Source organism: Phacochoerus africanus, chromosome 1 (assembly GCF_016906955.1).
Source record: "Phacochoerus africanus isolate WHEZ1 chromosome 1, ROS_Pafr_v1, whole genome shotgun sequence".
NCBI lineage: Eukaryota > Metazoa > Chordata > Mammalia > Artiodactyla > Suidae > Phacochoerus > Phacochoerus africanus.
Window position 1 is genome coordinate 220,299,003 of NC_062544.1, and position 20,761 is coordinate 220,319,763.

A 20,761-nucleotide genomic window follows, 5' to 3' on the forward strand; every position below is an offset into this window, starting at 1 on the left:
CCTTTGTCCTGAGGAAGTGCGCCTGCGTGTGAGCCAGAGGCGGAAAGGGTTTAGCATGTACAGCTTTTTAACCTTCCTCTGTCCCGGCGATCTGCGCATGCTCAAGGTACTTTCCTCGCCTTCCCCCGCCCCCTCCTTTTCCTACACCTGTGGAAAGTCTCGCTTCTTGTCTGTGCTTGCAGCTCTAGCTTTACTGACCTTGAAGGGCACGTTCTGTGAAGTTGAGTTAGCAGAGAGGAGAAATGGGACCGACTGTGGAATTCTCTTTTTGTACAGGTCCATCTCTCTGACCTGGGGGAAGTCACTTAACTTCTCGGAATTTCCTCTTCCTTATCCTGGAGATTACGATCCCTATTCTGTCTGCCTAGCAAAGCTCATGTGAGGATTAAATAAAATAATGAATAGATGCAACATAGTTTGCAAAATATTCCTTATCCAAGAAAAAGAAAAACCAAATCTTAGTTACAACACTGAAACCTTTTAGTAAAATCCTTACCATTCTTCAGATGCTAAGATTAAAAAACATCCATAGAAATATGAAAGTAAGCATAGGAGCATTTTATCTTACTGTGAAAGATAGTTTGGGGGGAAGAATGAGGATAACCTTAAAGGGAATGTTCTCCATCCCTACCATCCTTCTCCTTTCCCCACTATCACCAAAGAAAAAGGGCTACTTCAAGTTGCAAGGCAGGTTCTTTGGGTACCAAGCAGATATTCCTTAGGGGAAAACATGTAAACAATATTTCCATAACTCAGGCAAGGAAAGTAGATCAAAAGTTAACTTCAGCTTGGATGAACCATCTGGGGACATGTAGAAATGTTGCGAAATGGTTGCTAAGCAGAGAAGGGACCTAGAAAGTGTTGGCACTTGACGTGATGAGGAGCAGCACTGCTGTCAAATTTATTCAACATTTTAATACTGTTTTTAAATATTTATTAAGCACTCACTGCATGAAGCATCCTGCACACTAGTCAGTCAATCTTCTAGGCTGAGTGGGAAAAACAAAAATGAAGGATGAGGTGATTGTCTCTGAGGAGCTGTCAATCCTGGCAGTACAGAAAGAATAGAGAGAATGATAATATTTGCTAAGCAGTTCACTGTCCAAACGAATATAGAAAAATGGGCTCAGGAGAATGGAGACTGAGGGAATGTAGAAGAAAGATTTTTTTTTTTTTGTCTTTTTGCTATTTCTTTGGGCCGCTCCTGCGGCATATGGAGGTTCCCAGGGTAGGGGTCCAATCGGAGCTGTAGCCACTGGCCTTCGCCAGAGCCACAGCAACACAGGATCCGAGCCGCGTCTGCAACCTACACCACAGCTCACAGCAATGCTGGATCCTTAACCCACTGAGCAAGGCCAGGGACCGAACCTGCAGCCTCATGGTTCCTAGTCGGATTCGTTAACCACTGCGCCACGACGGGAACTCCAAGAAAGAAATTTGAGACAAATCACACTCAATCTTAAAGGAGCAGGGAAGAAAGAAGTTCTGTTTTTATCTAAGGTGTTTAATCATATTAAGAAAATTTTAAACATGAAAAGCAGAAGCAGGTTGAAAATTCTAAAGACTACATTGATAGTTTCAAAAAGCTTTTGTTTATAGATTAGACACTGATCTAGGAAGAAGGGCGTGTTAAAAGAAGGAAAAAGAAAGGAAAAATGAAAGTACACTGAGTACAAGCCAACTGACAAAGTTTAAAAAAAAAAAAAAAGATTTACTAAGGTTAAGAGAGAGGAAGAGAATAAACTTCATCATTTCATTTTGGATGAGTTAGGGGTGTGAACGCCACGTTTGCTTGATTATCATAGGATCCCTTTTGATGACTGTTAAAAACATGGAGTCCTAGGTTTTGTTCTGCTGTTAGAGATTCAGAATTGGTCTTGTGGGGGAACCCTGATGTATGTATTTTTACGATTTCCTGAGGGGATTCTTACAATATTGCATGTTTAGAGAACATAAAGATGAATACAAGAGGTCTTCCTTTTCCCAGAAAATCCTCTCATAGAGTGAATCTATTTAAGATGAAGACCTAGATTCTACAGTGAAAGAGAGAGATTTGACTGGGATTTATCTTGAAATAATGCAACCAAAAATTATGAAAATGAATTTATTTTATATCTAACATATTTTAGGTTGCAATTACAACTATATGCTAATTTTGATAAATCAAGTGTTAATATGTGAGGATATTACTTTAACATAGCTCATTATTCCTCACTGCATTTGATTTTTTGCAGCAGGGTCACATTTCCAAAAGTGTTGGAGGGTTCATCCAGTTTTCCCAAAACTCTTTCTTAATCTTTTGAAACCAAATGGTTTCCTTTTGAAGCACTGACATCATCATCATTCTTAATGATTTTCTCTTTTTCGTTTGTTACCTGGTCCAGCTCTAAGGTCCTCCTGTACTAGTGATACATTTTTTTGCATGTGGATCTTGCAGTTCACTAGCATTATTTTTATCAGTTTCATGAAATTCCACATCTTTTTCAAGATTTGCAGTAGATTTCAATTGTATTTGAGGGGTGGATATTACTAAATGGATGGCCAAGACTTTGATGGGATGAGTGTCCACTTTAGATTAGCAGATAAGTAGATGAAATAATTTAAGTGAGCAATAATTTCACAAGTGGTCTTATCACCAATGAATAGTTACTGTCTTGAAGATTTTTACTTCTCTAAGAAGTCTCCTAATAGAATTTATCAGAATTTATTAGGACATGGATTACAGGGACTAAGTACATGTATCTGGACTTGGTCAGAAGAGGGCAGAGGAAATGGTGAAGTGGAGAAGGAGAGAAGTGCATATGAGCAGAGGTGGTCAAGCTATATAAATGGGGCAGAGTTTTAGGGAACAGAGAAGACAGGTGAATACAGAAACCGTAAGAAGCAGATAAATTCCACCTTGCAACAATGTAAAGAACATTCCTTCTCTTAATTGGATAGAATCATAGGTAAATGTGTGAATAAACCTTAACTTTGGGGTGAAAATAAACTCAGTGCCCAGAGATTTAATTAATCAGTGATTAACAACAATTGACATTTAATGAGTATTCTCTTTTATTATTATTTTTAAAAATCTTGTCCTAACATTGAATGTTAGGAAAGGATGTACTATCAAGCTACATGAGCCCTCTCCACTACCCTGGGAAAGACCCTAAAAATGTGTTTACAAGGTCATTCTGTTTTTGTAAAATTCGAAAAAGTAAGCTGTATGAACCACGGTTGCCTGAGACTGCTGTGTCTCTCCTCTCTGACTTCCCTTCTATCATATTTTCCTCCTGTTGGAAGGTATTGCAGTGGCCTTAGGTATTTGGTGGATCTTGCCAATGAAAGTTTGGGTTTAGTGAGATATATCTATTTGATTCACATCTATGCCAGGTGGAGTTTAGTTATTGCTAGCCATCCAGGTGCAAGATGGCTTCCAGGAATACCATTATCACCTAGTATGCCGTGAAGGTGTAGGATCAGAGTTTGTATTATGATAGAAAATTGTCCCGTGAAGGCTGAGCCTGGAAATAATGAGCAAAGAGGAGGAGAACAAGGTTTGAAATAAACAGAACCAGAAGCTAATTTATGGTAAATTCTTCAGTTATCATTGATTTTTTTTTCTCAAAGACACCCCAAATTATGTGAACTTCAGGTCCGATCAAACCTGGATCTTACTGTTTGTCAGTCTTTTTAGGCTGTAGGAGGAGACACAGAGTGCTATGTGAATTAATTTAATTGCAAAGAGTTCCAGGAACACTGGGTACAAAGTCATCTCCTCAGTTGTGTAACCACCTTGGGAACTTATCTTCCAAAATTGAAATGAACAGCAGTTCCAAAGGGAGAAGGAGAAAAACACTCCAAAGTTTTTCATCGTCCCACCTAAGCTCAAGTAGCCTACCTTCTCTTTGTTTACCTAGCATTTACTCTTCCTTTTTTTTTTTAGGGCTGCACCCATGGCAAATGGAGGTTCCCAGGCTAGGGGTCCAGTTGGAGCTGTAGTCACCAGCCTATGCCAGAACCACAGCAAAACCAGATCCAAGCCACGTCTGCAGCCTACACCACAGCTCATGGCAATGCCGAATCCTCAACCCACTGAGTGGGGCCAGGAATCAAACCCACAACCTCATGGTTCCTAGTCAGATTCGTTTCCACTGCGCCATGACAAGAACCCCTACTCTTCCTTTAAAAGAGGATGTTACTGTGGTCATTTCAGCAGCACATATTGGAATGATACAGAGACGATTAGCATGGTCCCTGTGCAAGGATAACACGAAAATTTGTGAAGCATTCTTTTTTTTTTTTTTTTTGCTGCACCTGTGGCATTTGGCGGTCCCCAGGCTAGGGGTCTAATTGGAGCTGTAGCTGCCGGCCTACGCCACATCCACAGCAACACCAGATCCGAGCCAGTTCTGCAACCTATACCACAATTTATGGCAACCCTGGATCCTTAACCCACTGAGCAAGGCCAGGGATTGAACCCACGTCCTCATGGATACTAGTCAGGTTCATTAACTGCTGAGCCACGACAGGAACTCCCATTCCATTTTTTTAAAGTTTGTTTAATTAAAAAATAAAAGAGGCTATCCTAAGTCAGTGTGACATCATCCAATCTGAATTACCCCAAAGCACCACATAGGAGATTGGCTTTCATTGTATCCATCTTATCTGTGGCTCTTTGACTTGGGCACTGTCCAAATCAGTTACATATAAGATTACACAACTGGTTTTACCCAACACATATAGCTAAGTCTAAGAAGACTCACATAGAACTACCATCTTCAGAAGTAGTATTGTATCCAGAAGACACTTTGAGATTACATTGCCCATCCATTACAAACATACATCACTTTCTCTATGTTTCTACTATGGCTTTTTGATAGATTTTGGCTATTTTAGGGAGCAAATCTCTCCACAGCTCACAGCAATGCTGGATCCTGAACTCACTGAGTGAGGCCAGGGATCAAACCTGCAACCTCATGGTTCCTAGTCAGATTCGTTTCCATTATGCCAAGATGGGAACTCCCAAAAGATATTTTGTTTTTGTCTTTTTATTGTTAATTTCTACCTCAATAGCATTATTGTCAGAGAACTTTATATAATATTAGTCCTTTGAAATTTGCTGAGACTATCTTTGGAACTTTATATGTGATCAGTTTTTTGTTCAATTTGTTTTAACAAACCATGTTTTTGAAAGATAGCATACATATAGAAAAATGCATAAATCATACATACGCTGTTCAATGAGTTATTTCAAAGTGAACATACCCTTGTAATCATACATAGTCATTTTTTTTTGTCTTTTTGCTATTTCTTTGGGCCGCTCCTGCGGCATATGGAGGTTCCCAGGGTAGGGGTCTAATCGGAGCTGTAGCTGCCAGCCTATGCCAGAGCCACAGCAACTCGGGATCCGAGCCGCGTCTGCAACCTACACCACAGCTCACGGCAACGCCGGATCGTTAACCCACTGAGCAAGGGCAGGGATCGAACCCGCAACCTCATGGTTCCTAGTCGGATTCGTTAACCACTGCGCCACGGTGGGAACTCCGATAGTCATTTTTTATTGAAGTATAGTTGCTGCACAATACTATATAAGTTACAGGTAGGTGTATAGTATAGTGATTCATAATTTTTAAAGGTTACATTCCATTTATAGTTATAAAATATTGGCTATATTCCCTGTGTATAATAGTCATTTTTATGATAGTTCATGTGAGCTTAAAAACAATGTATATTCTGAGTGCAAGGTTAGATCAAGCTTTTTAATTGTGTGGTTTGGATCTCTCATGTATTTATTCATCTTTGTCTGCTTGATCTATTTCTAATATAGAGACGTATTATAATCTTCCAGTGCCATTGTGGTTTGTTAATTTCTCCTTGAGCAAATTAGAATACACAGGGTGAATTGAAGGTGATATGAAACACTTTAATGTGCATGCATCTGTAAATTGTTGTTACCATAAAGACAAAGCAACTCATACATAATGGTTTGCTCACTCCATCCATTTATTGTGTTGTATAGAAACCAGCCAGAAAAAAAAAGATTTTTGCTTAAAATATACAGTACACTTAGAAACACATCTGTCATGTAGACATATCCAAAAGCTTATGAATATTGCATTTTGCATTCCTCTTCTTCAGAGACAGTCTTTTCATCCTAGTCATATATCTGTTCTTATTACTAAAGTCACTTACATAAGCACATATTTGTACTTGAAAGGAACAATAAGTTTCCTACAAAGTGTAAGGTGACATTTTCTTGCAAGTTGACAATGTAACATAAAAGAGGGTTAATCCTCTTAGCTGAAGCTATGTCATGCTTGCTTCTTTGGGATAAAGTTCTGCCCTACTATCTTTTGCTTGGGAAAAGCAGCAGCCTCCTAGTTCATTTTCTTATATATGTTCACACTTGCCATACCTCCATTTTTTCCCATACAGCAGTTAGAGTGACTTTTTAAATATCCATTAGCCTATTTTTCCTAAATAAACTCTTATAGGACTTGAAGACCGGTGAGGTCTCCTCTCTGCCTCTTCAGCCACATTTGGTTTCATGCTCCCTCCCCATCACTCACTGTGTGTGCTCCAGCCACACTGGCCTCTCTTCAGTTCTTCACTTCCACAGGGCCTTTGCACTAACTCTACCTTAGACATTATACTCTATACCCCTCTTCATTCTTCAGAATTCACTTAATTCTATAGTCCCTTAACTAACCAAAACGGTCAAATTCTCTCAAGAGCTTTCATAGCATTAGAGACCTCTTCCTCATAACATTAACTAAAATTCTAATTTTATTGTTTGTATTATTTAATTAATTCCTGTCTCTCCCCACCCCACACTTTGAAGACCAGGACTACATCAGGCTTGGCTCACCCTGCATCCCAAAACTGGCACAGTGCCTGGCACATCATAGCAATAGCAAATGAATAAATGACCTGTTGCCTTTCTCTCTTCAAGGGGAGTATATTAACCAAACATGCCTACATCCTTCTTGTTGCGTTTGCTTTCATCTCATCTTCACTTCCAGGCTATATTCCATACTCATCACCTCTCCCCCTTTTGCTCCTAACCCCAAATTAAAAATTCAGGTCAAAAACCATTATCCAATTATATAGATTTTTACTAGAGATTTTGCGTGGTTGCAAAGGAGAGGTTATATCACAAAGAAAAATGCCTTTAACAATGCCATTTTAACATCTGCTTTTCTCCCTAGTCCTTATGTCTACAGCAGCTTGGAGCTGTCTCATCCCTCTTCTTTTGCCTTCCTGCCAAGTCATCTCTAGGAGCCCCGTCTGGCCAAGCTATCTTGCCCTCCACCTGCCCCCAAGCCTAAACTCAGCAAACAAAGCACAGCCATAAGCCATGCCACAATTCCTAGGGTCCTTAGTTTATTCGGCTTCCTGCATTTAAAAAAAAAAAATTGAAACAGAAAGAGTTGCCCCTTTTTTCATGTTTTCCTTTGCTTGATGATATCCTTTTCTCCACCAGTGTGGCCTTATGCCATCCCCACTGTTTGTGGCCAACTAAAATCTTAAGTCCATCAAGGTTCACTTCAAATGGCCGATTTTCTGGAAATCTTTCCATAAAACCTCCAAGTTGAGGTGATTTTTCTCTTCCCTAAGTTTGTACATTACTTCTTTTATTCTGCTTGCTATTACAGGCAATGTAATCCCTCTCCTTTAAGAGCAAGTTCTGTTTCTTACTGCACCTGTCTCCTGGAGAACCTGGCTCAGGACCCTGTGCACAGCCCACTCCAGTCCTGATTGAATTATAATGAAATTGTTCGTATTTCTTTTTTTAGGCTTTAGTAAAAGCCTCTTCAAGAATGCAACTGAATTTCATGTTTCCAAAACGACAGATAGCCAATATTTCAATTTTGGAGTCAGCTAACAGGAACACTCCCCCCTGTAAAGGAGCTCTGTAGATAACTGTAGATGGGTGCAGCACAGTGCTGGTAAAGTAGTCCTGGAGAGAAGTTCTCTATCCAGGGAAAAGATACAGTTGACATTTTTTGCCTGGGTCGACTCTTGCTTTCTAAAATGAAGCACCAGTCTAGCTCCTGAAAGTTTATCAGGGCCCCTGAAAGAGTTAGAGTCTAATTAATATGACTTGTTATAAATGCCAGTGAGATGGCTAACAAAAAGTGTTGGCATACAAATCTACACTCCTGAGGTCTAGAGAGAGACCCATTGCTATCAATCTCTATGCTGTTACCATTACCAAGATATTCAGGAGAATGGATCTTTCCAGTGTTTTATAGTCACCTTAATCAAGCAAAGGGGGAGGAGGCCCAGTGATGAGGTTGCTTCTTGTGTATATAGCTGAGGGCAGCTAAGATTTAACTTACCATCACTTGCCCAAATTTCCTGCCAAATTGTACTTATGTTTTCAATAAAACCATAAATATCTTTAGCTTCTTTTATTCCTGTAAGCATCTTCATTATCCTGGATTAAACAAGGATAAAAAGTAAAATGAAGGTCTTTGACTTATTATTTTTAACTTTTTTTTTCATTTCATTATAGGAACACTTAAAAATAGAATTAAACATTAAAATATTTTTAAAAATCCCTATTTCTATAATCACAAGATTTTTTGGTCATTTTTTTCCATGTAGAGGATGTATTTAAAACATTGTAATCAAAGTGAAGTAAGTCAGAAAGAGGAAGACAAATACCATATGAATCACTTATATCTAGAATCTAATACATAGCACAAGTGAACATTTCCACAGAAAAGAAACTCGTGGACTTGGAGAACAGACTTGTGGTTGCCAAGGGGGAGGAGGAGGGAGTGGGATAGACTGGTTAATAGATGCAAACTATTGCATTTGGAGTGGATAAACAATGAGAGCCTACTGTATAGCACAGAAAACTATATCTAGTCACTTGTAATGGAAAATGATGGAGGATAATGTGAGAAAAAGAATGTGTATATATATATGTATAAAACATTGTAATCATGCTATAGAAGCATTTTTCTATAGTCTTAATTATGGATATTAATATCCATAATATTATGATACATAAAATTCCAACAAAAGGAAATAATTATAATTTACTTAACTATCTCCTGTATTTGAACTTAAATTTGGTTTAAAAAAAAGAAGTATATGGGTCACCATGCTGTACAGTAGAAAAAAACTAAAAGGGAAAAACAAAACAAAGAAAAAGAAGTATAGATAACTACTTAAACACTGATTTTCTAAACATTTTACATTTTCTCATAGAGTTATTTGCATTTTTAGAGTTAGTTTATCTTTGCTTCTCACGCCCTGTTGTCTCTTCCAGATGCTGTGCCCACCTCCAACTTTCCTGGCGTCTCTTGTCAATCCCATGAAGATCTGGGGTAAGCAGATGCAGTGCTTCCTTGACAATCCCAGCCTGGAGTATGAACTCTTAGCCCCCTATCATCCCATGCTCTTGATTTCTCCTGGTTTAGGCTCATCCTGAGCAGAAGCAGCCAACTCCCAGAAAATCAATTCAGTGGGTGCCGGTTTGTGAATGACCACTACTCTAAATGGCATGGCGAGCAAGTTTGAAGTCTGTGGAACCTAGCAAACTTTGGAGCTAGACACTTAGAGCTTCAGACCTGGGCCCCTGTCCCAGTGTCCTTGCAGTTTATCACCCCTTGATCATTAGGCAAAAGACCTGACCTCTCTAGTCTCTATATTCTCATCTGTGAAATGGGTCCCAAGACAGAGTTTCAGAGATAGAATGAGTTCATACATTCAGAGCACCTGATGTGGGACTATGGTGGTGAGGCCTGATAGAAAATCACTAAATGCCGTGTTCCTCTCTGGAGGGTGGTGGGAAGGACCAAACAGTTGGCAAAATGTATGCTATTCTACATCTAAATCCTAGTTTCTCCTCTCTTTTAAAATCCAGCTCCTAAGAAGTCTATTTATTAAAAAGACCAGCCCCCCCGCTTCTTCTAAATATTCTAAAAATATAAAATCTAACCAAAGTTTTAAAACACACTTTTGTGGTTGTTTTTTCACAAGTGGTAAAGATACTTGGATATGATATCCTCCCAGGAGCATTATTAAAATATCAGAGTAACCTCTATTTTTTTTAATTATTGAACCTTAAAATATACATAAAAGGAGAGGAAATGCTATAATGAACCAACCCCATGTGCTCATCCCTCTGCTTTTATGATTTTAAATATTCTGCCAATGTCATTTTGTCTGTCCCCCTGCAGGGACATTTCACTTTTGTTTTTGCTGGATTATTTTAAAAGCAATCCCTGACAGTGTTTCATCTTACTCATAAATACTTCATCATATATTTCTAACCGTTAAGGAGGTTTTTTCCCTACATAACCACAATGCTATTATCACATGTAACAAAATTATCAATAATTTCAGGAGCATTTTAAAAATAGGATTCTGGAAAAAAGCAAGCCAAAGCAATGAGTAATATAGAATTTCAAGCACTAGGGTAAGCCGTTTGGAAAGATGCTTTTGGCAAAGTGGGTACTTTCACTCTTGTAAATGACATTACAGAGCCAGATGCCATTTTCTCCTACATATTCAAAATTGGATTTACTTTCTAACCCCAAAATGTATTCTCTAGTTCAGTCCATGGCATCGGCCTCCATCCAGGAGCTCAAGTTCAAGACCCAGAGTCCTTATAGAGTCTTTTCCCATCCCCTCTCTCTGGCACTCCGTTTTACCAGTTTTGAAGCCCTAAATCTGAGTCGAAAATGGCTCATATCCATCCCCTGCCCTCCATTCTCATCTCTGCTCCTTTTGGGTCCCCATTATCTCTCTCTACCCTAAGGAATGCAAAGATCTTTGTTTGAGTTCCTGTAGAAACAGTGTCTAAGACAAAGATTTGTATATAGATTATATAGTCTAGAGGCAATCCCAAAGACCTCAGAACTGAGTACGGTCTCAGGAAGTGAAAGAAGCCAATACAGGGTGTGTTATTAAGCACTGCAGGACACTGGAGCTCCATCCTACTGGAAAACACTGGGGTGCATTACAGAACACACCTTAGCATCATCCCAACTGACAGGCAAGGGAACTGCGGTATCTATCCACCTCCTCTCCACCCATCATTGCTTGATGGCTGCTCTCAGGGGCAAGAAGTCCCCAGCATGTCCAGCCTGCACTGTAGACAGGGTGAGCATGCTGCCAGTCAGAATGCAGAGGGCACAGACCTTCAGTGGATAGTGTGAATATGGAGGGGACGGGGCATACAGGCTCTCACTACATCCCCTCCCTTCTTCCTCTCTCCCCACACAGAGGCCAAAGATAACTTTCCAAAAGTACAAATCTGATTCTGGTACTTCCCTATTCAATAAAAAGGGCATATGGATGATGCTAAAGAGCAGCTTTGCTTACTTCTCCTGAGTGGAACTGACCATATGATCCTGGGCACCTGTGGATTACTTTCTGCAAGTGGACAAAGTTTGGATTGGGCTTGAAGTCCAGTTGTGTATTCAGTGGAGAGCGAGCTTTATTCATATGTTTGTTATTAAAACGTTGTTTATTTACAGAATAGGTTGGGAGCGGAAGGAACAAATGATTGCTTCTGGCGCAGCCCTTTTACCTCTCAATAGTTTTCCATAATCCTTCCCAGGCAGTGGAGAGCCTTTCTCCACCGATGCCACTGCACCAAAGCTACGTGGCAATACTTTGTTCTTCTTTATACAGTCACATTATCTGGGAATCGCAATGTGATTTACAAGCTTACATAACTTCTCCAGTGAGTCAGCATGCTCATCAGGAAGGCAGCATGGTGGGGGAAAGAACACAGCATTTGGTGCCAGTTAGAACAAGTTCAATTCCTGCATCTGCCACTTCCTAACTGTATGTTAGACAAATTATCCTACCTCTATAAGTCTCAGTTTCTTCCTCTAATTAAATGGGGATCAGAATACCTATCTAGGAAGGTTCTTATAAGGACTAAATGAGGTGAAGACCATGCAGTGTGATGCATAACAGGTCCTGAATCAGTGTTCACCATCCCCATCCTACATCCTGATTTTACACAAGTACAAGCAAGTTCTTAAATCTTACCAACCTGCAGTGAGTGAAAAATGCCGATTTATTTTTGTCTGCTTTTAGCACTAGTGGATTTTAAGTCCAAATCAGTTCTTTGTAAAGGAAAATTGCTCTTGTTCCACTCTGGGCAAAGCAGCCACACTGTGTGTGAAATAAATCTGTGCCAGAAACGGCTGGGGTGCTCCAGGAAGGACTTAGAGGGCCCTGCCTGTCTCAGCCCCAACTGCAGTGGCAGCCAAAGAACACTGGCTTTCGGAGGCGACTTTGTGAGCACAGGGTGAGACAGACAGCCAGAGAAACAGAATGTGCAGGAGAGAATGTGAGATCCCATCTGCATAGCTGCACACCGCAGTGGGGAGCAGTTAGGAATAGCGTTGCAGGATGCCTTTCGCTAGAAGTGGCAGCATACAAATGAGGGTGCTGCTGTGCTGGCCGGGGCTGGAGACGATTCTGGAACTATTTTTCCAAAGTGGTTGGAACAGACGCCTGCACATTAAAATAAATAAGTACATACATACATATATACATACATACATGCATGCATAAAATCCCTGGTCAGCAAATGAGCGCTGCCGCAAACATTCTTCCCGGCCGGTCGCAATGCTATTACGGCAGGAATACCAGACAAGCTCATGTCCAGGATCTTTATAGCCAGCATAATACATAGTTAGCAGTCAGCTAAGGAAAGCAGAAAAAGTATTCAATGAAGGAGTGATCGGTAAATGTAATATATCCATAAAAGCAAAGAGACCTCTAAAAAGAAAAATCAGGAGCCAATCTTTGAACATAGGAACAATAGAACGTTAAAACAAGGAAGGTCTTTCAGATCATCAAGCTGTTCTGGTGATATTTAAATGCTAAAAATTTAGCAGAACCTTTCCTTCAAATAAAACCTTATGCAGACTCTCCCCCGAAAGGCAAATAAAAGGGATGCTTCTCTGAGTAGGGGAGGGGAGGAGGACAAGAGGGCAGTCTGGTTCTGGAGCTGCAGCCTGTGAGCCTCACTTTAGATCTCCCGGTGTGGCCCAGAAATATGTCTTAGAAATCCTGAGGCCCCTAACCCCAGTGTGAAAATCTAGTCTAGTCCACCCCTCATATTGTACAGATGAGGAATTTAGGCTCAAAGCTGGGAAGTGATTAGTCTAAGGTCACTCAGCAGAGTTGAGACTAGAGCCCAAATCTGTTGATTTTAAGTTCCTTGGAAGTTCCCTGGTGGCACAGGGGATTAAGGATCTGACGTTATCACTGCTGTAGCTCTTGGGTTGCAGCCGTGGCAAGGGTTCAGTTTTCCTGACTGGGAACTTCTGCATGCTGCAGGTGCAGCACCTCCCTCCAAAAAAAAAAAAAACAAAACAAAACCTAAGTTCCTTCTCTCTCCTAAAAATCATCTCACCCCTTTTTAAAGTGTCTTTAAAGATAAAGTTACCTCTTGAAATAGCTTATTAAAGTAAATGAGAAAGCCAGAGGCATCCAAGTATAAAATACTGGCTTTGGAAAGGATCCCATTCTATCTTCTTGTTTGCTGGACCTAAGTGCAATTTCTTATTACATTTATTTTAAGACTTTTAGTATGGTAGTCACACAATCCAAGGAGAACTGCTAAATTAATGGTCTCTTAAGACAGGATAAATCTAACCAGTGTGTGCCTTCTAAAAAACAACTTTACAACAGCTTAGTATTTTTAAATTTTTAAAAAATATATTGGCACAATAAGAAAGGAATCTGAAGTGCATGGCAGATGGAGATAGCCAAACCAATGCTCTCACATAGCAGAGCATAAAGCATGACAGACTCCTGATCTGCTTCCTCTTGTGAGACCTTAGACAAGTCACAACCTCTCTCACCTCAGTTTTTTTAATCTACAAATGATTAAGTCATCAAAGTCACTAAAAGTCAATATTCAACAGAACCCTGACACAGAACTTCTCAGTGTTCTGGATCAGCCAGCACTGTGCCTATTTCACGTACAACGGAGGTCTCTGTCTTCAAGGCTGAGGACCTGGCAGTGTAATTACCATAGAAGAGAGAGAAGAAGCAACGTGGAGACAACTTGGGATAAAAGGAAGAGGGAAGAGGAGAGCAGAATAAAAAAAGCAAAGGTTCTCCTTTCGTGCTTCGGAGGACTGGATTTTGGTCAGTATCCATCCTGTGCATTTATGTGACCCCTGTTACCTCTAACTGGCAAGGTAAATGGCATACAGATGAAGAAAAGAAAAGTTAAGATAATAAACCGAAAGGCTTACAGTGTTTTTTCTGAGTTGTATGATTATGAATGCCCTGCATTTCTTTCTTCATTCCTTCCTTCATCCCTTTATGTATTTCCTAAATTTTGTACCGTATCTGTATATTACTTGTGTCCTCCCCCCACCCCCCAGAAATTAAGCCTGATAAATGCGGAAATTTTTGTCTGTGCACTGTTGTATTGCCAGTGCCTGGCATTTCATAAGTGCTCAATAACTATTTATTGAGTGAATGAATGGATGTATAACTTAACATGTGTAATTAAAAATGATATAAAAACAGACACACAGATCAGTGGAACAAAATGGAGATCCCAGAGATAAACCCATACATATATGAACAATTAATTTACAACAAAGAAGCCAAGAATATACAATGGGGAAAGGAAGTCTTGCCAATAAATGGTGTTAAAGAAGTTGGACAGCCACAAGCCAAAGAATGAAATTAGACCACTGTCTTACACCATACCCAAAAATCAACTCAAAATGGATTAAGGACTTAAGTATAAGACCTGAAGCCATGGAGTTCCCGTCGTGGCACAGTGGTTAACAAATCCGACTAGGAACCATGAGGTTGCGGGCTCGATCCCTGCCCTTGCTCAGTGGGTTAAGGATCCGGCATTGCCGTGAGCTGTGATGTGGGTCGCAGATGCGACTTGGATCCCGTGTTGCTGTGGCTCTGGCGTAGGCCCGTGGTTACAGCTCTGATTCAACCCGTAGCCTGGGAACCTCCATATGCAGCAGGAGTGGCTAAGAAAAGGCAAAAAGACAAAAAAAAAAAAAAAGACCTGAGGCTATAAAACTTCTAGGAGCAAAAGAAATATGTTGTAACTTCCTTTATATTGATCTTAATGATTTTTTTTTTTTTTAAGATCTGACTCCAAAGGCAAGGGAAACAAAAGCAAAACTAAACAAATGGGTCTACATCAAACTAAAAGGCTTCTGCATGGGAAAGGAAAGCATCATCAAAATGAAAAGGCAACCTACTGAATGGGAGATATTTGCAAATCAAATCATATATCTGATAAGGGGTTAATATCCGAAATGTGTAAAGAACTCACACAACTCAACAAGAAACAACCCAATTAAAAAATGGGCAGAAGATATGAATAGACATGTTTCCAAAGAAGACATACAGATGGCCAATAGGCACATGAAAAGATGCTCAATGTCACTAATCACCAGGTAAATGCAAATCAAAACCACAAAGAGATATCACCTCACACCTGTTGGAATGGCTATTATTAAAAAGGAAAAAAAAAAAAAAAGCTAAGTGTTGGAGAGGATGTGGAGAAAAGGAAACCCTTGTCCATTGTTGATAGAATGATAAATTGGTGCAGCCACAATGGAAAATAGTATAGATCAACTATAATTTTTTTTCTGTCTCTTGTCTTTTTGAGGGCCACACCCATGGCACATGGAGGTTCCCAGGCTAGGGGTCCAATCAAGCTGCAGCCACCGGCCTACGCCAGAGCCGCAGCAATGCCAGATCTGAATAGCGCCTGAGAGCCACACCACAGCCCATGGCAACACCAGATCCCAACCCACTGATCAAGGCCAGGGACCGAAACTGCAACCCCACGGGTTCCTAGTCAGATTCGTTTCCACTGCACCACGACAGGAACTCCATTTTTTTTTTTTTTTTTTGTCTTTTTAGGGCCGAACCCATGGCATACAGAAGTTCCCAGACTAGGGGTCGAATCAGAGCTGTCTGCAGCTGCCAGCCTATGCCACAGCCACAGCAATGTCAGATCTAAGCCGCATCTGCAACCTACACCACATCTCACGGCAGTGCTGGACCCTTAACCTACTGAGTGAGGCCAGGGATAGAAGCTGCGTCATCACGGATGCTAGTCAGATTCGTTTCTGCTGAGCCATGATGAGAACTCCAACTATAATTTTTAAAAAAATTTTTTTTCTAAGAAAACAGCATGGGAAGTCCTCAAAAAATTCAGAATAGAACTACCATATGATCTGGCTATTTTTCTACTCCTGGGAATTTATCTTAAGACAATGAAAACACTATTTTGAAAGATGTGTGCACCCCTATGTTAACCGCAGCATTATTTACAGTAGCCAAGATATGAGAACAACCTAAGTTGTTTCTGCTCTTCAGAAAGACGTTGTATCTGAGAATTTTGAGTAGAATAATTTAGCCAACTCTGTCATATATATAACATACACGTACACTGTGGAATACTCTGCAGCCATTAAAGGGAGGACATTTTACCATTTGCAGCAATATAGATGGACTTATAAAGGTATTATGCTAAGTGAAATAAGTCAGATAAAGACAAATACCATATGATTTGACTTACATGTGGAATCTGAAAATCAATACAAACAAACAAAACAAAATAAAACTTCACAGATACAGAGAACAGACTGGTGGTTACCAGAGGGGAAGAGGGTCATGGGGGGCAGGTGAAATGGCTGGAGGGGATCATTTGTATGATGATGGATGGTAACTAAACTTACAGTAATGATCACCTTGTAGTGTTTACAAATAGTGATTTTGATGTATACCCTAAAATTTATTTAATATTATGTACCAATTTTACCTCAATTAAAAAAAGAAAAATGTCATTTTTAAAAATTGTAGGCAATATATATCATGTCTTAAAGCAACAGCAGTAGCTTTTAATTCTTTTGGACCATGGCCCACATTAAAAGAAAATGTTTTAAATTGTGCATCAAAATACATAAATCAACACACATATATGATATGTAAAAAAGATTTCACAAAATAATACCTTATGATTATTACTTGTGATGCACTCTGGTGTTTCTCATCTAACCTCCCAACAACTCCATGAGGATAGCATTCTTAGCCCTGCTTTGCTGAGGAGGAAAGTGAAGCTTAGTGAGGTTATTATTAGCACCACGCTCTAACCAACTGAGCTAACCCACCAAGCCTAAAGAAGTTAAAGATTTTTCCTACATCAGTAAGTGGCCAAGTTGGTTTCTAACAAAGATCTCTCTGATGCCAACCCGCATATTCCCAACTATAACACATACCATTTCCTAATGGACTTGCTTTGGGGTTTTCATTCAAAGCACTGACCCGTTTGGTCTCACTTTAAGTTAGAAATGTTCAATTAAAGGTAGTAGTAGCATGTGGTAGCAAATAATAAATGTTTACCAGTGGGTGTACATAAGGGAAAAATAAGTCATGATTTTTTAAAATGCAATATCGTAGGCATTTTGTTTGTGTTACTCAACCTAATCCTTCCTACAACTTTCAAATTAGTATCATTTTTTTTCCCCATCTTACAGATTTGGATGCAGAGATGTTTAGCAACTTTTTTAAGATAAGTATTTCATGTAGCTGTTGGACTGTAAGCTCCCTGAGGATAGAGACTGATTTTCACCTTCCTGCTTCTATCTTCAGTGCCTAACAGTGTATAGTACCTAGTAGGAGATGAATACACATTTCCTAGAGGAATAAAAAAAGGAAATGGCCAAATGTTAAATCCTGATCTGCCCAACTCCCAAATCTAATTCTTTCTACTTCTGAACTCATAATTTATTAAAAACAATTGGGATTTGGCCCATGGTTTTTAATCCCTTATTTACTGAATAACTGGAAGTGTTATGAGCTCTGTTCCAATGTCTGTTTGAAGTTCTAGGTACATAATTAGTTGCCGAGTTCCCGTCTCTTGGCCAAATCTATAATTAAGCAAGTTTCACAAGACATAGTTAGACACAGTCCCTGGTTCCCTAAAATGCGTTAACATTCACCCAGAGGACCAGACTTGGAGAAAAACATAGGACTGGAAAATATTTACTATACTCCAGTATCATTGCTCTCCCTTGTCACCATAAGCAATTACAGAACCGGAAAGTGCTTTTTTTTTTTTTTTTAATCTAAACATAAATCTTAACAGACATACATTCTCATAGAGTTTCTTCACAGTGCATGTTAGAAATGAAACAATTTTTGATTCGTTAGCACACAATGATGTTAACATATTACAGTTTCTGTCCAGGAGTTGGATAAAGGCAAGAAGTGAAAGACACATCAAGCACGCTGTTCTAGAAGGACACGTGCAGGTGTGCCTGGGACCTTGGCCTGAGTAATGCTTTAAGGCTCAACAAGGCAGGCCCAGTGATCTGTGAATCATCTTTATCTTCTGATAAAGAATGGGCGAATAAAGTCATTTCTCCTTGCCTTTCTCACTCACTCATGTGTTGACCAAAGTTACACTGGCCATGGCTCCAGTCATCCCAGGGCACTTCATAGGGTCTTTTCAGTTGTGTGCTCATCTATGTCGTCATTCCTCCACTTCTTCCAAGTATTTACTAAGAGCTCTCATAGCTCTTAGGGGGCTTGGGAGGAACACAGCACAAGCTTCTAGGCTCTGTGGGCGTTATTGACAATACACCTGGAACTCAGGTGTGACTGTGAGGCCCCTGGCAGCTGAGCTGGCGACTTAACTATTATCACCTTCCTTCCTCACCAGCTCCTGAGATCCCGAAAAGTCCTTCTTGTTACTGTGAGCTGAGGAGTGTGATCCTCCCTTATGTCCCTCTGACATCAACTGTGACATCAACACAAAGGTGGCTCTCTTGCCTTTACTGAAATTGCACCCATGTTACCATGACTGCATGATTAGAGAGGTGTCAACCCTTTACACATTACTTAGTTGAAGAAGGTGCAGGAGCTGTTCAGCTATGTGGATGATTCTTCTTGCTTCCTGCAGTGAGTTTGGCTACCTCTGTTTCCATTGTGCACTAAACCTACTGATATCATTCAAAATATTTTTTTAGCTTCAGGGTAGGACTGGCTCTCCCAGAGTCAAATATTTTCTTTATATTCTCCTTATTTCCTGCTTTGAGTTTCCCTCTATTACATCTGCTTTGGTCAAAATCTTTTTTTTTTTTTCTTTTTTGTCTGCCCCACAGCATATGGAGCTCCTGGGCCAGGGATCAGATCTGAGCCACAGTTGCAAGCTATGCCACAGCTGTAGCAACACCAGATCCTTAACCCACTGGGCCGAGCTTGGGGCCCAGCACTCCAGAGATGCCACCAATCCCACTGTACCACAGCAGGAACTCCAAAACATTTTTTTTAAATAGCAGTTTTATTGAGATATATAATTCACCCTTGAAAGTGAATTTTTAGTTTATTTGCAGAGTCGTACATCACTACTCTCTATTTTCCTTATATTTTTATCACCCCCAAAAGAAACACATACTCATTAATAGTCATTCTCGAGTCCTCCTTTTTCCCAGACCCTGGCAACCACTAATCCATTTTCTGTTCCATGAATTTGCCTATTTTGGACATTTCATGTGAATGGAGCCACATAATATGTGGTCCTTTGTGACTGGCTTCTCTCAATTAGATTCCAGGTTTATCCACGTTGTAACAGGTGTCAGTACCTCACTCCTTTTTGACTGGCTAATCGATTGTAGGGATAAACCACATTTTGCTTATTCATTCACCAGTCAGTGGACACTTGGGTTGCCTCTAATTTTGGGCTCTGATGAATAATGAACGTTCCTACACAAGTTTTTGTGTGGACATATGTTTTCAATTCTCTGGGATATGTATCTAGAAGTGGAGTTGCTAGGCTGGCTCAGATCTTAAAGAAACATTTTAATGGTCTTCATTCTTATCTCTGTTTCCCAGGGAACAGGTTTCTCTATGGTCATTAAACAAAAGGGAATGACCAGCCACAGGAACTTCACCAAGTACTGGATACCACACCTGCTTTTCCAAGTCAGATACAACCATCTCCATTCTAAACAGTCTACATCTTTGAAGGACTGTGGCAGACACAGGCTGGGGATTGGTCACTGGGGTGACTCACAAACAGCAGCTTGCAGCGCCCAGAGGAGGTATGCAAAACCAGCCTTTTCTGCCTAGGCTTTAATCTTATAAGCAAAGCAACATCGACAGTTATGTCATTCCCTGCTTAGAACTGATTTCCTGGAATCTAGTCTCTCGTGTCATGTCAAGAATCTTAGATTATGATCTCTGGGCTATGCGTAGCATGAAATAAACAGTTTACAACCTTGGAATCCTAAATTGCCCTTTCTCCCCCGTTGTCCACTCTGCAGGCTCCCATTTACAACTGAAGTCTGCCCTCTACTGGTCACAAGCAGCCCAAACCTACACCACAAAGCCACTGAAGAGTTTGCTTCTAAAATCGTTCTTCTCCAGGAACATTTTGGAAATTGCTACAATTTATTTAGCTAGAGAAATACAAAGAAATGACATCTTCTGAAAAGTGTTCCTCTTTAATTTTTTACTTTTTGATGTTTGTAGGCTTTTTCCTTTTATTTGACAATAGCAGAACTGGATCAGTTTCAGTTATATAGAAATATAACTTTCATTTGTGATAAATAACCATTATTATTATCACACTGCCCAGGCACTTCTGCTCCTATTGACTCATGAGTCACTAAAATGCTTTCCCATGGTAGAAATGGACAAGGGCTGTTCAAGATAGGAGGTACTACAATGTATGGGCTGTCAACCGTCCAGTAGTAGTTTTCCAGTGGTAGTTTGTAGACTGAGTGTG

General features: G+C 40.1%; 1 long non-coding RNA gene and 1 other non-coding gene across 4 annotated transcripts; both read left to right on the top strand.

Annotated features, from left to right (window-relative positions):
* Positions 1-9: 9 nt before the first annotated feature.
* LOC125133224 (uncharacterized) lies at positions 10-20,467 on the top strand. 3 transcript variants are annotated; one of them, XR_007136429.1, is made up of 6 exons: positions 10-106; positions 9,269-9,326; positions 13,982-14,124; positions 17,508-18,933; positions 19,867-20,075; positions 20,298-20,467. It is a non-coding gene; the product is annotated as an uncharacterized LOC125133224 (long non-coding RNA). The 3 variants fall into 3 exon arrangements; XR_007136431.1 differs by having other exon boundaries at positions 17,508-18,791; XR_007136430.1 differs by lacking the exon at positions 13,982-14,124.
* On the top strand, positions 4,177-4,284 carry LOC125114064 (U6 spliceosomal RNA). The gene has a single exon (XR_007131687.1). It is a non-coding gene; the product is annotated as a U6 spliceosomal RNA (small nuclear RNA).
* Positions 20,468-20,761: the final 294 nt, after the last annotated feature.